Source organism: Tenrec ecaudatus, chromosome 10 (assembly GCF_050624435.1).
Source record: "Tenrec ecaudatus isolate mTenEca1 chromosome 10, mTenEca1.hap1, whole genome shotgun sequence".
Lineage (NCBI taxonomy): Eukaryota > Metazoa > Chordata > Mammalia > Afrosoricida > Tenrecidae > Tenrec > Tenrec ecaudatus.
In genome coordinates, this window is record NC_134539.1 from 38,595,989 (window position 1) to 38,610,644 (window position 14,656).

At 41.6% G+C, this 14,656-nt stretch overlaps 1 pseudogene; it reads right to left on the bottom strand.

Annotated features, from left to right (window-relative positions):
• Positions 1-5,463: 5,463 nt before the first annotated feature.
• On the bottom strand, positions 5,464-8,976 carry LOC142458486 (adenylate kinase isoenzyme 6 pseudogene; annotated as a pseudogene).
• Positions 8,977-14,656: the final 5,680 nt, after the last annotated feature.

The window sequence follows — 14,656 nt, forward strand, 5'->3', positions numbered from 1 at the left end:
CTTAATCTTTTTTATGCGGCAGGGCAAATCTGATGTATTTTTTCAATTTCAGATGAACTGCTGCTGTCGGGTGTCATTGAGCTGGTTCCAAGCTACAGCATTCCTTTGTACAACAGAATGAAACGCTGCCAGTCCCGCATAGCGCTCATGGTCATTGCTATGTTTAAGCTGTGTTACGTTATGCCACGGGGCCAGTCCATCTCATTAAACATCTCCCTCTTTTTCACCGATCTTCTACTTAATAGATTAGGAATCATTCTCTGCTTTATTTGCGCTTCTATTTATTTTATTTATTATTTCATTGCGATTTTCATCTGAGGCTATGAGGGCTTAAAAACATACTTTTTATTTACTACATGTGTCACGTTTTGTGATCCTTTGCTGTCTACTTGATTTGGACTCTTGGTGAGTTTACTGTAGCACACCTCCACAGATAATGATGTCTCAGAACCACACCACCAAAGTCTGGCTTCTGAGGCACTTCGAGGTGGATTTGAACTGCCAACCTTTTGTCTGCCTAAAAGTCAAATGCTTAAAAATAGGCTTCTTCCAGGGACTCCTATCTATCACACAGATGATGTAGTATATATTTTTTGCCATTCTTTCATTGTTTTTTCCCCATATCTGCTTATACCTACTAAAATTATCTTCCACTAATATTTTTTTTCCACTAATATTTTATATCTAAACTTCTGATTACTTAGGATCAATTTCTGGGAATAGGACTTTGGATTGAGGACTATGAACATTTATAAATCTCAAGATTTTATTATAAAAATGTCATCATTAATTTATGAGTGTGCTTACTTTGTTTATTCTTATCAAGATCACACATTATGATTTAAACCATGTGCCTAGTTTCACATGGTGCCTAGTTTCACATGTATAAAAGGGTTGCATTATTTTCATATGAATTTTAAAACTTCTTAAAGTTGCTATAAGCTAATTTGTATAATACAATGTATATTAGCTATAGTATTTTGAGACTTAGAAGATATGACTATTTTATCTGGGTCAAATTATTTCCATTCAATATATTATCCCAAGCTAACTGCTATTTAAAGCATAGTCTTTAAGAGTTTTTTCCATCGATGATATCATTATGTCATGATATCATATATCAGTTAAATAGGATGTTGAAATTTGAGTCTCTTTTCACTTGATTCTTTTTGTCATAGGATTTTCAAAAGATTGCTTGGTCTTAGAGAGGAACAATTATGGCATCTTTTTAGCAATAAATATATTGTGTTTGATAAAACTTAGTTTTACTCTAATTTGTATGAATGAATGTTTGGAGTTTGTTCCATTCTGAATATAGTCAAATGCATATAATTATTTAAGATTAAGGAGCCAGCATCATAGCATTTTCCAACAATTAACATATTCTTCCATATTTTAGATGTAAACTATTAAGAAGAATAATTCATGTTACTGTTTTATGTTGAGAATATACACAGTTACCCATACACCAATTTGTTAATTCTGCATGTGAAATTCAGTGACCTGAATTACATTCTTGAGTTGTGAGTTACACACCCATTCTCCCCCCCCTTTTCTGATTTGTACCTCGCTTAGTAACAAAACTCCTTGCTCCTCTATATTCTTTCGGATCTTTTTGAGTTGCTATTGTCAATTCTATCCCACCTAGATGAGTCATCAGGAGCACAATGGCCAATAAAATATCTCTTAGTGGAAACCTGGTAGGAATGGGCTCAAAGGCAAGTAACAGTAGCAAGAGCACCGCATCCATCAAACGGCATTTCTGCCAGCTGGGTGCAGCTGGCGTTGGAAAGAAGTGTTAGTTCTCAGGAGATTAGCTTATATTTTTTGCTTTATGGCATTCAAAGTCTTCTGACAAAGGATAGGGATACTTTCCCAGTTTATAAAGCTGCTCTTTTCTTGTCCACATACTTCAAATGCTGACCACGGTAGCAGGCCCCGAGATGAGTTTAAGAAGTGGTAGCTGATGATGAGCCCTGATGGGAAAAACCCACATTCTGGAATTCATCTTTGTCTGCGGGGCGGGGTGTGTGTGTTCCTGTCAGATTCAGTGGCGTTCAAACATTTACTGAAGCCCAAGACAGTAGTTTTTTCATATGTCTTTTTCATCCTTGGTAACCATGGTTGTTGTTATTAAAGAGCAGGACCGCTCAAGCAGTCCTTGAAAGAAGTTTCTGCCTCAGAGAATAAAGAAGCTCTTAAAAAAATAACCAAAAACCACTGCTCAGAATTCATCTTATGGACTTGAAATTTGTTAGTTCCCAAAGGATTATTTAGAGTGCTGTCAGAAATCTCCAAGGAGTTATAGAAGAGTGTTTGAATAAACGATCTGTACTAGCAAAAATGGCCCCAATTCAGAAGCCTGACTATTGGGTCTGAGAATGTGAACTGAGAGTGTAATTTCTTTTATGCAAGAATAGAGCCAACGGAGGCATTTCTTACCTCTCTCCAGCTTCATCGTAACTCTTACCGTCACTCGGGTCTCTCAGCACCTCCCTGGTCAGCCGGGATAGACAGCCCTACTTCATTTACCGACAGCACTCTTAGTACAATTGCTTCTCAACTCGTTCGAAGCTCCCGCTCGGCTGGACACTGTGAGGGTTCTGCCTGTAGTTTGCCCATCACTGTGCCATGCCACCAGCAACCAGCAACAGTGCCCGACGCAGAGTTGCCACTAGTAGATGTTTGTTGTGTGACTGTATGCATGAGTAAATGCTCAGAGCAGAGCCAAATAGGTTATTTCAGTTCCCAAGTAAAAATAATGAAGCAAAGCGTTCCTTGTTCATGGACTGTATTAATTGATGAAGGGCCAGAGTTGGAAAATGAGTGGACGATTAAATCCACTTATTTAGAAAAGATTTAGGAAAGAAAGGAAGACATCGACTACTAGATAGATTAGAGGACCTGTGATACACCTCTGCGGGGCAGGTGGTGAGGTTACCTGTTGGTGATAGGGGTCTGGACCATGACTTAGAAGAAGGTAAATAATATTTAATTTTCAATGGCTTCTGTAACTTTCAGCTTAGATAAATTTTGCTCTTATGAGCAGGTTGCTTCATGGCTGTGTAAAGCTATTATGGTAAAGACTCAATCTGTTATGAAACTTGCGAGTATTTTACCACAAAAGGGGCAGGGGATGCTGCTGGTTCATTTTGTATGTAACAAAGAATATCGAATGATCCTTGAAATATTCTTCATTGTCTATCAACACAGCCCCTGTAGTTTTGGAATCTATGAGACAGAGAACTGGTGCTCTCTCAGTATCTTTAAATTTCCTGGCATATTTCTGTGCCTAGATTTATTTTATCTTCCATCCTCTTTAGGCTTTCCCCACACCGCTGGGCTCCAGCCTGAGGCATGGTAGACTCTTAGCAATATGTTTCTGATGTCTGGGGAAATGGTTACAACTGGCAAATAGAAAATTTCACATTTCCCAGATGTATTTATGCTGTAAACTGTCGTGCTATTGAATCCTCTGGTTTTAATATTTTCATCTGATTAGCTTGGATTGTTTTTCAGATAAATATTTTTATTTATTCATTTTCCCTAACATTCCTGCTTCTTTTTTTTGCCCTCTAGCGATATTATTTAATTGCCTAGAACTACCAACATTATGCTAAAATGTTACCTGTAGGGGCAGGGATTCTTGCCTCAATCTTTATGTGAATAAACATACCCATCATGTTTTATTTTTAAATACTAGGTTGGTAATTAACTTTATTATAGATATCCCATATCATATTCAGGAATACCCTCTACTTCCAAGAAGAGTAAAAATTTTATAAATTGCTTTTTTAAAAGCATCTATTGAGGCAATCACATGGTTTTTCTCCTTTGACCTATTAATGTGATGAATTATACATTTACTAGGATTGAGCCATAATTGCATTCATTTCTGGAATTAATCTTACTTTATCGTGGTGTATGATTCTATTAATATTCTGACAGACTTGACTGTCTAATGTCATATTAATGATCTATATATCTATAGGTATAATTGAGAGAGCCTGGGAGCCTGGGCCCTTGCCTCAGGGGTGCAGTGATGGCCAACTCTCGTTTCCGACTGTGGACTAAGGTGGGGAGGCTGCTCGTGAGTTTTTCTTGGGTTCTGGTCTTTTTCTTTATACTCACACCAGGGTCCTGTCCTTCTTTATTTCATTCTCCTCTTTGCCAAGGTAGTAGAATTGTCTTGAGGGCACTTTCCTGATTTCTCCTAATTCAGGTCCCGTTACCCCCTTGCGATTCCTCTTTAGATTCTAATCACTGGAAAGTTGGAAAGGGCAGGACAGCAAAACCCTTCTTATTAACATAAACGCTCCTACTGTGTTGCTCAAATCTAGCAGCACTAAGCAAAACACAATTGCATAATGTTTTACGAAATTCGCATCTTGAGACTGTAAAATTCCCCAAACTAGGTATTAACCTCCCAAATTTTCACAATCGTACAGACTGCCTCAGGGAGGAGAAAAAGTCACCGAATTAGGGCATTGAGAATCACTTCATGGCTGGTCCAAATGGCAGCTGAGGAAGTCTTGAATGCTAAGTCTTGTGCCTTCAGAAGTAATTTTAATGAGGAAGTCTTACATATAGATTTAGTAGACTTCTTTGTAATTCTGGTAATTGGGGAAAGACTCACCCTTTATACTGCATAGTATGGTGAATTAGGATACACAGTCTGAATCCTGCATCAGCCTGTTTTTAAGTGCTGAAATAGCTGCACTAATATGCAAACATGGCCCTTGCCAAAGACATAATCACATTTGTAACCACCGAGATTGCGCAGGGTTTGTGCTGAATAATACTTACCATCCTTATGGTTCAACTTGAGGATTACTCAGAGTGTACGCAGAACATCTGCTTAGAGCTTCCTTCTCTTCAGAGTCTCTGCCCTTTTCTTTTCAACAGCCTTCCCTGAAAGTTCTGCCTCTTCAGTTGCCGCTCCTTACAGTCAGACCAGAAAGTCCGGGTTTAGTTTCCACCTAAGATATGCATTGGAGATCTTCCTGACTCAGGAATTTGATGTTCTTGCAGTGAAGCATCAACTTGACTGGTAAAGTTTTCTCTGGCTAGTAGTGGTTCTCTTTTTCTCTTTCTTTTTAATAAAAAAATCAATGCATTTTATTTGAAAAGATCAACTTAATCTTATTTTGTAATAAATTGATCAAATATTCATCTGCTTTTTCAGATGTATTTAGTCTTTAACAGTTGAAGCATTATACAATGACAATCTTCCCTCTCAATCTTAAATAATGTTATATTCATTTTATTGCAAATTGCTTTACTTTTCCATGGAGGAAAAAGATCTCAGGCATAAACCTTGGATACTTCCAAATGCTAGTGCCACAACCCATTTTCATATGAAAACATTACTAGTACATGGACAATTTATATGAGGCGAGGAAAGAGAGATCAATAAGAATGATGGTCATGTGACTAGTCTTGGAAGTCAAGAGCTACGATCTTTCATCCACTGTTAATCCATTTTAGTATCTGGTTTCTATTATTCTCTAGATTGCCTGGTTTATTGCTAGAGAGCTGAGGTACTATTTCTTCCTTGTAGGATGCATGGCTTCTTTACAAAGCACTTAAAATGTTCACATTGAAAACTGTCTTGTAGTTTACTCTCATTATAACCCCTTGCTTCAAGTCTTTGGTACAATACACCGTTAACGCTTCTCAGCACAAAACTATATGAAACCACGGTTCAGGGAAGAAATCAATAATAATTTCACCTTCTTTCAATTTTTTCTAACTCGACAACTGCTCTATTTTCCTCCAAAAGGGGACAAGGTACTCTTCATCATAGCCATCATAGAATTGCCCCTCTTTGGTTAAATCGCCCAATTAATGCATTTCAGTCCTGATATTGATGCAAGTTCTTTGCATAGTGTAGTTTTCCAGCCCTGGTGGACCAGTGAACAAGATATTCAGCTGCAACACGGTCCTCACCTCAGTGGCTTCAAGTGGCCTAACTTGTTGAATGATTGTCTTTCAATGATGTTTAATGAAAGATCTCCTCTCCACAGAAGCAGCTACCTGTGGGGATGAAGGTTATAGAGTCCTTCTGATTCATATGTTTCTTATTGGGTATTGCCTCACATGACTTGTATAACCTCAGAGATATGCGTTCACATCCCAACTCCTATACCTGTAAGTATGATCGTGTTAGAAAAGAAGACTGTTCTTTCGTTGTGTTGATGAGGTCCTACCAGGGTAGGGTGAGTCCTAACCTAGTTACGTCTGGGAGTTCTGAGATGAGTCTGAGGAAAAGAGCAGAACACATATGCAGACACATCAGTGGTGGGGGAGGGGATGCAGAAATAGAGATGCCCAGGAATACCAAGGAATACAAGGACTTCCTGGGGCTGCTGACAGGGAGGTCTCTTCTCCTAGAGCTGACATATTACTCATATGGACTTCTAACCTCCGAAACTATGAGATAATAAATCATGTACCTTAAAATCTCCCACTGTGGTATTTTTTGTTACAATAGCACTAAGTAATTTCCGACCTGGGCCGGTTCACCCCTCCTTAGGCAACCTGGTGGCCCCCCGCTCCCGGGAGGTCACCATATTGATGCCGAACTTAGTGCGGACACCCGATCGGCATAGCGCACTGCAGCCCAGAACTCCTGGACTCAAGCGATCCTCCAGCCTCAGCCTCCCGAGTAGCTGGGACTACAGAGCGCGCGCCACCACGCCCGGCAGCACTAAGTAATTTAAGAGAGGTGGTATGATCATTTTGACTAGGTTTGCAGGGTGCACAGTAAGGCTGACTAAATGAATGTTTTACTCGCGGATCTTCCCAAAGTGTTGAGTTTGGACCAGTGGCACAAAGGCTGTCATCTCCTCTTGGCCTCTATGACCCTGGGTGACCTTGCACAAACACACGGACTTCCGCATCGATAAAAGGAAGGTGATTGTGCAGTCTATTCCATTCTATCGCTGCTGGAGGATGACTGTGAACTTGCCCATGAAGATCTCTGAGCCTCACTGGGAAGAGCTCTGTGTCATTACAAGGTGTTCTTGTTGGGCACATTGGGATTATGACTAGGACTGACTCAGCTTTGCCTGCTTGTCTTGTACTTTCAGTTTAGTGCTTCCTGTCTCCTTGTCTTCTATACGCTAATAAACCAACAAATTCTTTTCCCCGATGCCAGGCTGCCTACAAGTGTCTGATGGTGACTCTTCAGGTCTGGCTTATTGGTTCGCAAGCTGTGGTCAGAAGGATTCTTTTGGTGGCCCAGACAGCTCCAGAGCTGTTTTGTATAGCTGGGTGATCTTAAATCAGTTAACTAATTTCTCTAAGGCTCAGTTTCTTCACCAGTACTGGTAGCCACAGGTTGGAGGTTCAAACTCAGCAGGGATCTGGGGAAGAAAGATGAGGTAGTCCACTCCTGCACAGATGTATCTTCTTGGAAATGCTATTGAGTAGCACTCTGAGTGGGAATCTCTTGGATGGCAGTGGGAAATAGCTATTATGTGGGGACATTGGTAGCTCAAGGGCAGAATTCTTGGCTTCCATACAAGAGACTTGAATTTGATTCTTGGCCTATGCACTTCATGTAGACAGGAGCCCTGGTGATGCAGTGACCATGTGGGGAAAGGAGGCATTCATTTGCATTTCTGGGGCAGTTCTCATCTGTTTTATAGGGTCACTGAGTCAGGATGGCCTCGATGTGGTGATTTTTGGTACCTTGTCTGCTGCCAACACCTGCGTGTCAGTGGTGACTGAGGTGTGGCTGTGAAGCTGACCAGGTCTCAGAGTTAGGTTTTCATTGTGCGTGGGTGATTGTGAGTTGGAGGATGACGTAACAAGAACAAATAGTAATAATAGCTGTTGAGTGGAGAAAGTGAGATTCGTTTACTCCTAAACAGGCAAGCAGAAAGTACTCCGTAACTGTTAGTGTTTTGAAATTCTGGTTTTTTCTTTTAGTTAAAAAATTCTCTCATAGTTTGGCCCTGGCGCTGATGTGACAGGTGCATTTTTACCCCAGCATCTTGTAGAGAGGAGGCGCTGATATTACGGGTGCTCTTGGAGATAACACCGTTATTTTGGAAGACTTAATTTTGAATTATGTGTCTTCGTTCTCAATGTCCTCAAAGCAATTTAAACAAGCCAAATGTATACAAGCATTTACATCACATTTATTCTCAATGCCTGTTAGCTCTTATCTGCTCTTACTGGAAGGCGAGAGGTGCAGAAGCTGGCCTGGCTGTTCGAAGCTGCTATTTAAAGTCGCAGTGGGCCAGAAATGACAATTCTGAAATTGACTGTGGAATGGGATGGTGCCAAATACTAGCAGACGCCCAGGAAACCTGTCACATTTGCCATGTGTCACCAAGAAAATCTCAAGAGCTTGCAGGGATTTTAGAAGAGTTTTTCTCTTAAGAAGCTTTTGCCATCGGTAAAAACGGCACGGTGGCTGCACCAGACATCCTCATCTACCTTCACAAGGAGGGAGGGCAAGAATTAGCCCCAACAGCCCCACCCTGACTGCTATGCGGTGGAGGTGAGGCATACCTCCTCGCTTCAACCAGTTTACCAATTCTGATACCATCAGTCCCTCCTGGAGCACGCTCATTTCTGTTGGGTTCAATAATTCATGACAATTGCTGCAAAAAATTCACAGATGACACTTATAAGTATAACCTTTCTTAGGGAAGTGACAGGATCAGGAGTGACTCAGGGTACAGTTCTTCAGTCAAGACAGTTCCTTCCCAGGCAGGCTATCTCCCTCAGAACCTTGGGCTACTGGGGTTGGTCTCGGTACTGCTGCTGTGAGTATTAAACCTTCTTCAGCACCATGACGACGAGCCTGGAGGGACCCGGCTCCTCTAGGAAGCCTCCAGGCCGAAGGCACTTGGCTCTCTTGCTCTCTGGGTTGGAAAACCTATTGTGACCAACTTGCTCCATGAGCCACCGTGTGCTGGTCTTCTGATCCTGCTGCTGCTGTTTCTCACTGTCTCCCGCCATCTCTGGTGCTACAACACTCTCTGTTCCGGGGTCCAGAAGTTTCCCGGTGCAGGGACCCCGAGTCCAAAGGACATGTTCCTGTTCTATCTCTTTTTGGTGATAGTGAGGCCCACCTGTCCAACTCCTGAGTAGCTCATTGTAAGCCTAGAAGATGAGCAAAACGGATCAATCCCCTTGGTAGGATTCTATATAGCCATTGGCATGTCCCACTCTCACACGCACCTTAGCGTCGGTATTAACAAACTTCCCAACCCCCTGGGTAGGCCACAAGCACCTTCTATGGCTAGTCGCACCCAGTCGTGTGGTGGGAGCTACCAGACTACAGATAGGAAGCCATATAAAGTGACGCATTGCACCATCTTGATCTCTGGATTTCGGTTTTGCTACAGACGGACTATGTGACAGCAAAGGGATTTTAGACTCAAGCGGGAGCTCTGTGGATGGGCAGGGCTTTTAACCAAGCAGAAAGATCTGTCAGGTTTCCACTGAGTCTCTCTACATGATGACTTTATGCCTGGGAAACAAATGGTCTCATTAAAAAAGTTGCGACCCTGCTTCATAAGGTGGTTTCACAGTGGCTAAGGCATCTGTTCTGCCTGTGTGCATCTGGCTGCCCTCATAGTTCCCTAGACCCTGGTTCTCCATTTCTCGGTCTGTAAAATGGGACAGTGATACCCACCGCGGAGTATTTTATAAACATTTGTGGTGATGTATATATAGTTCCTCTCTAGGTGTTTGTCACATAGAAGGTAGATTGATGTATTTAAATTATTATTTTAATGCAACTAATAAAACATGATAGAGAAAGTCAGAATAATGTCTCTGCCCCCCCACCCCCACCCCCATGACACCAAAGAGGTCTACACCTGAATCCCTGGAACCTGTGAATATGTTACATTTCATGGCAAAAGGGACTTAACTGATGTGATTAAATTAAGGGCATTGAGATGGGAAATTATCTTGGACTTCTGGTTGCTTCTAGGTGGGTCCAATCTAGTCACAAGGGTCCAGGCTGTGATCAGAGGAAGCACTGTGAGGGCCAAGCAAAGTCTGAGAGCGGGCCCATTGTGACTTGGGCGATAAAGGAGGGGCCGTTAGCCTGGAATGCTGGGGACAAGAGAGGGCAAGGAAATTGTTTCTCACCTAAAGCCTGCAGGCAGGAGGACAAGACTGCCAAGACTCCCCTTTCAGCCCAAGAAGATCCTTGTCAGACATCTGAACTACAAAACTGGAAGATAAGACATTTGTGTGGCTTTAAGTTACCAAGTTTTTGTCAATTTTTAATGGCACCCATAGCAAGCTAAGGCATATTTAAAGCAAATGTCATTATTTTGTGCAGCTGTGAAAAGGCTGGGCCGGCCATGCTCGGTGTTGGGACAGGCTTGGAGAGGTTGTGGTGTTGCTCAGCTAGGTGCAAAATTCTTGTCCCTATGTTCTTGGGAAGGGCCTTCAAAGCCCTACCACTTTCTCTTTCGGGTAGAACGTCTAAGAGATTTGGATTGCTTCACAGGAGTTGAAATATTGTCTTGTACGAGTATCTCCAGGTTGCAAGATGTCTGACTTACATACAGCCCAGACTTATTAGCCACTGGTAATCTCTACAGCTGATCATATTAAAAATTTGAGGAACGTGCAATGGATCATAGTAATAAACAAGGTCTACCTTTTGATGTGCACCGATATAGTATTATCATTACTGAATTATTTTGTTAAAGATGTTTTAGTGTATTTGGAAGTTTAAGCTTAATTTTTTTTTATGTATAGAAAGGTACATTATGTCTTACATACTAAGACAAACCTTTGATTGATGTTAGCTATGAACTATACCAAACTGTTTTGACTTACACATGCATTCAACTTGAAGATAGATTTGGAAAGGGGCCTGTCTGTACTTTTAAGGATTTAACTTTAATCTGAAAATGTTCCATTACTTATCTTGGAAACTTTTAAATGACCATGATTGCACAAATTCCTCTCTCCACTGTGCATAAATGACAATTACGGTCCAGTTTCTCATTCTATGGCTAAAAAGAATTGAAAACCTGTAGTCAGAAGGTAGTGGTTTGAGTCCTGCTGTCCTAGAATAATACATTGGGTCATCTCAACCTGGCTCCACAACATGGAGTCGAAAACACATGTCTTACATGAATGCTGTGTGTGTGTGTGTGTGTGTGTGTGTGTATCAAAGGAGGTAGTAGGCATGGAGAACTATTATGTACATTTCAGATATAACTATTATTATGCCATTGACTCATAGAATATTAGATTAAGAAAGGGCACTTGAGATATTTAGTTCATCTCTCCTGGAACCTGGGTCAAGAGAGGTTAAATAGCATGAACATATTTTCTTGGCATCTTAGTGTTCTGCCTTAGGCATGACCTGAACGTCATTAGACATGGCTGGTTGGGAAGAGGATCTCAGTTGAATGGACAGGTTAAGAATGGGGCAGGATATGAGAGACAGAGTGATTCAGGGCAAGCAATGGTGGTGACTTTTGGTCACAGGAGCCCTGAAAAGCCATCAGTTTGAAGGTACCAGGTACTCTGAGGGTTAAAAATGAGGCTTCCTCTCCCTCTAAATAGTTCCAGCCTCAGAAGCCACAGGGGCAGCTCTATCTTGTCCTACAGGGTCGCTGTAAGTCAGAATTGACTTGATGGCAGTGGGTTTGGTTGTTGAGTTGGTGGTGGTGGCGGGAGCAGAACTGGCAGTGAGAAAGGATAGCCAGGCGGCGGGTCCAAGGATTTTCTGTAACTAACCGTCGAGAGAGCTGAAGTGACTGCAATCAGGAGAAGAACCATTTACTAAGCCGATGGGCAGAAAGGGGATTTTAGTTAGTGAAGCTAGAAATAGGACTTTCAACGTTTGACTCCGGTCCTCTGTGCTTTCTCCTGTACACCTTATTCTGTTGGTGGGTGGATGTGGGGAAGGGCAGAGAGAAAATTGCCTTATTTGTGGCACTTCTAGTCATTTCTCCTCCTACTTTTAGAAGAGACCTCAAGTGCACTTACTTTGAATTCTGTTCCAAAGCTCAAGGCATTGCCATCAGATTAATGAGATATTTTAATCTAACCAGGACTTAAATCAGTCCCTTTTGAGCTTAACCATATATGTTTCAATGTATAGACTAGCTATGGATTCAAACAGTAACAGCAATGACAAAAAACCAAACTCATTGCCATCAGGTAGATTCTAACTCATCCAAACCACTGACCTTGAGGTTACCAGCTCAACGCTTACACAAAGCACTGCCAGGGCTGCTTGGAGAGCCAACCGCAAACCAACCAATTGAAAAGCCTACCAACCCACCAAACAAAGCCCCTACTCTTACAAAGTAAGAGCAATTCTAAATTCATCTCCGACTCCCAAGCTTTTCTCAATGCACACTGTGCTAAAGTGAAATCTCTTAACACGGCTCTTCTATCCGTGTCTCTAACTGCCCCCAAGTGATAGGGCAGGGCTATGCAAATATGGCAGTGAAACACTAATCAAGGACTGAATAATTTTGTTTGCCATTTCCCCGATGATAGATGATAAGAAAGCTATGTCTGAAGCAGCTACCGTAAGGATTCCCAGGAATGTCAGGAAAGAAGAGGCACCAGCTGAATATGTTGGAAATCCCCGTCTGCACTGGGGGAGGCAGCAGACACCATCTCCTGATGGGACTAGAGATGGAGGCCAGGAGTCTGTGAGACAGAACATGGAAATAGCGTGGAGACAGAGAGACTATGAGGCAGAGAGCTGTGAGCTCTCTGGCCCATGGCAGCAGAGGCCAAGAAAGCACGTGGCTTAGCGGGTGAAGATCAGCGGGAGAGAGGCTTGGCTACTGGCTGAGAGGAGGGGCTGCTGTGCTGTGGACCAGTGATCCTAGATTGTGGTAACTGGTTAACTTCTCTAAGAAACCTTTTAAAATTGTGATTGTTATCTGTGTGGCTCTTACAAAGGATTATTAAGCCTGGCAATGAAGTAGAGTGTTGTGGGAAGAATGGTTGGTGTCTGAATATAGTGTGAAAGAAGGGTGGAGGGTGGAGGCATGTCCAACCTCGGCCTGATGGCAATTGGCCTTGGGATGGTGATTTTTCTTCCACATCAAAGGAGGTCAAATATTTTCTCTGTGCCTTTTACTCACACGCATACTGATCCATATAAACATACATTCACAGATATTCACCATATATGTATGCACCACATTCTCACATCTCACATACACACACCTCACAAGCACACGCTGTTAAAGAGAAAGATGGGGCCATTGGTCTTAAGACCTTTTATAGATATTTGTCTCTAGAATAATAAAGGAATGTTATGAGTTTGATCCCAATGTGTGCTATCTAGCCATGTGATCCATACGAAGTAAGTTTTCTAGATTGCATGGTTAGAATGATGGTGTGGAAGGCAGAAGAATGAAGTGACCGCCCCCAGAGTCCAATCTGACAGTCCTGTGTTTCAGGGTTTTCATGTTCACTCACTTGTATTCCCCAACCATGTTGCAAAAGGGTAGAAGGTATCATTGTTCCATCCCACAAATGACATTTAGAAAGGTGAGGTGAATCTACCAGGTGTCAGAGGCAAGCCTACAGAAAAGAGCAACTAATGATTTTTCTGCAACTGTAAAGCTGCCCGCCTTAGCTTGTTGCTGAAGAACAACACGATTGAGGCATTTTAAATGAAGTTTAAAATTATGTTTAAAAATGAATTATCGAGAAGTGTCTTTACTCCAAGTGTTAAAATATGTGTGCTATATATGATTCAAACATTTGGGGAGATGGGAGAAACATTACCCTTGGAAATGACTGTTACTAACATTTCTAGTGTATTTCTAGGCATAGAACTTCTTTCTTACTTTATTTGTTTACTAAGTATGAAAAAAACAATAGTTTTTTTTAAAAAGGATAAGTTTCAGCATACACTTTCCCTTTTATACGGCATTATCTTTAACAGCATATTTCGCAATGGCAAATACTCTGTAAAGGCACTGTGTCATGATTACTTAGCAATTTCTGTTTTATGATTTAGTTTATTCCCTCCCTTTTTTTCATTTCCATAGTTTGATTTAATTTTTCAGGATAGATGTCGAGCATTGGGTTTGTGAGGTTAAAGAAAATTGGATATATATTAACCAAATGGCTTTTGTAAAATGTCATATGAATTTATATTTTGTATTATAAAAATAAAATTAATTTTAAGTGGAATATTGTTCTGAAAACACCTGCAGGCATAAGGGATTTCTACTTGGCTACCATTTCCTAATTCCTCCTGCAAGACCCATTCTGGGATGGTCTTCAGTTCCTACTTTCTCTTCTCCAATCCTGCTTCCAAGCTCTTACTGTTAAAATAACTTTTGCCAATTTCCTTGCACATTCCCGGGAGTCCCAAGGTGGCATGAAGAGTTAACATCAGCTTGGTTGCTGACTTAAAGATGGATGGTGTGAGTCCCCACACGAGTCTTGGAATCAAGGCCTGATAATTGCTTCAGAAAAACTGGTCATGAAAACCCAACAGAGCCATTGGACTCTGACACAAACGGGGTCACCAGGAGCCAGAACCGGAAATGACTCCATTGCTGGTGATGGGCATACATCACTCACCAATGCGGGACAAGAAGGAATGAAAGTTGATGGATTTCAGGATCTTGGTCAAGATGAACTTTCTAGTCATCCTAGATGTCTTAGGGGCAGAGAG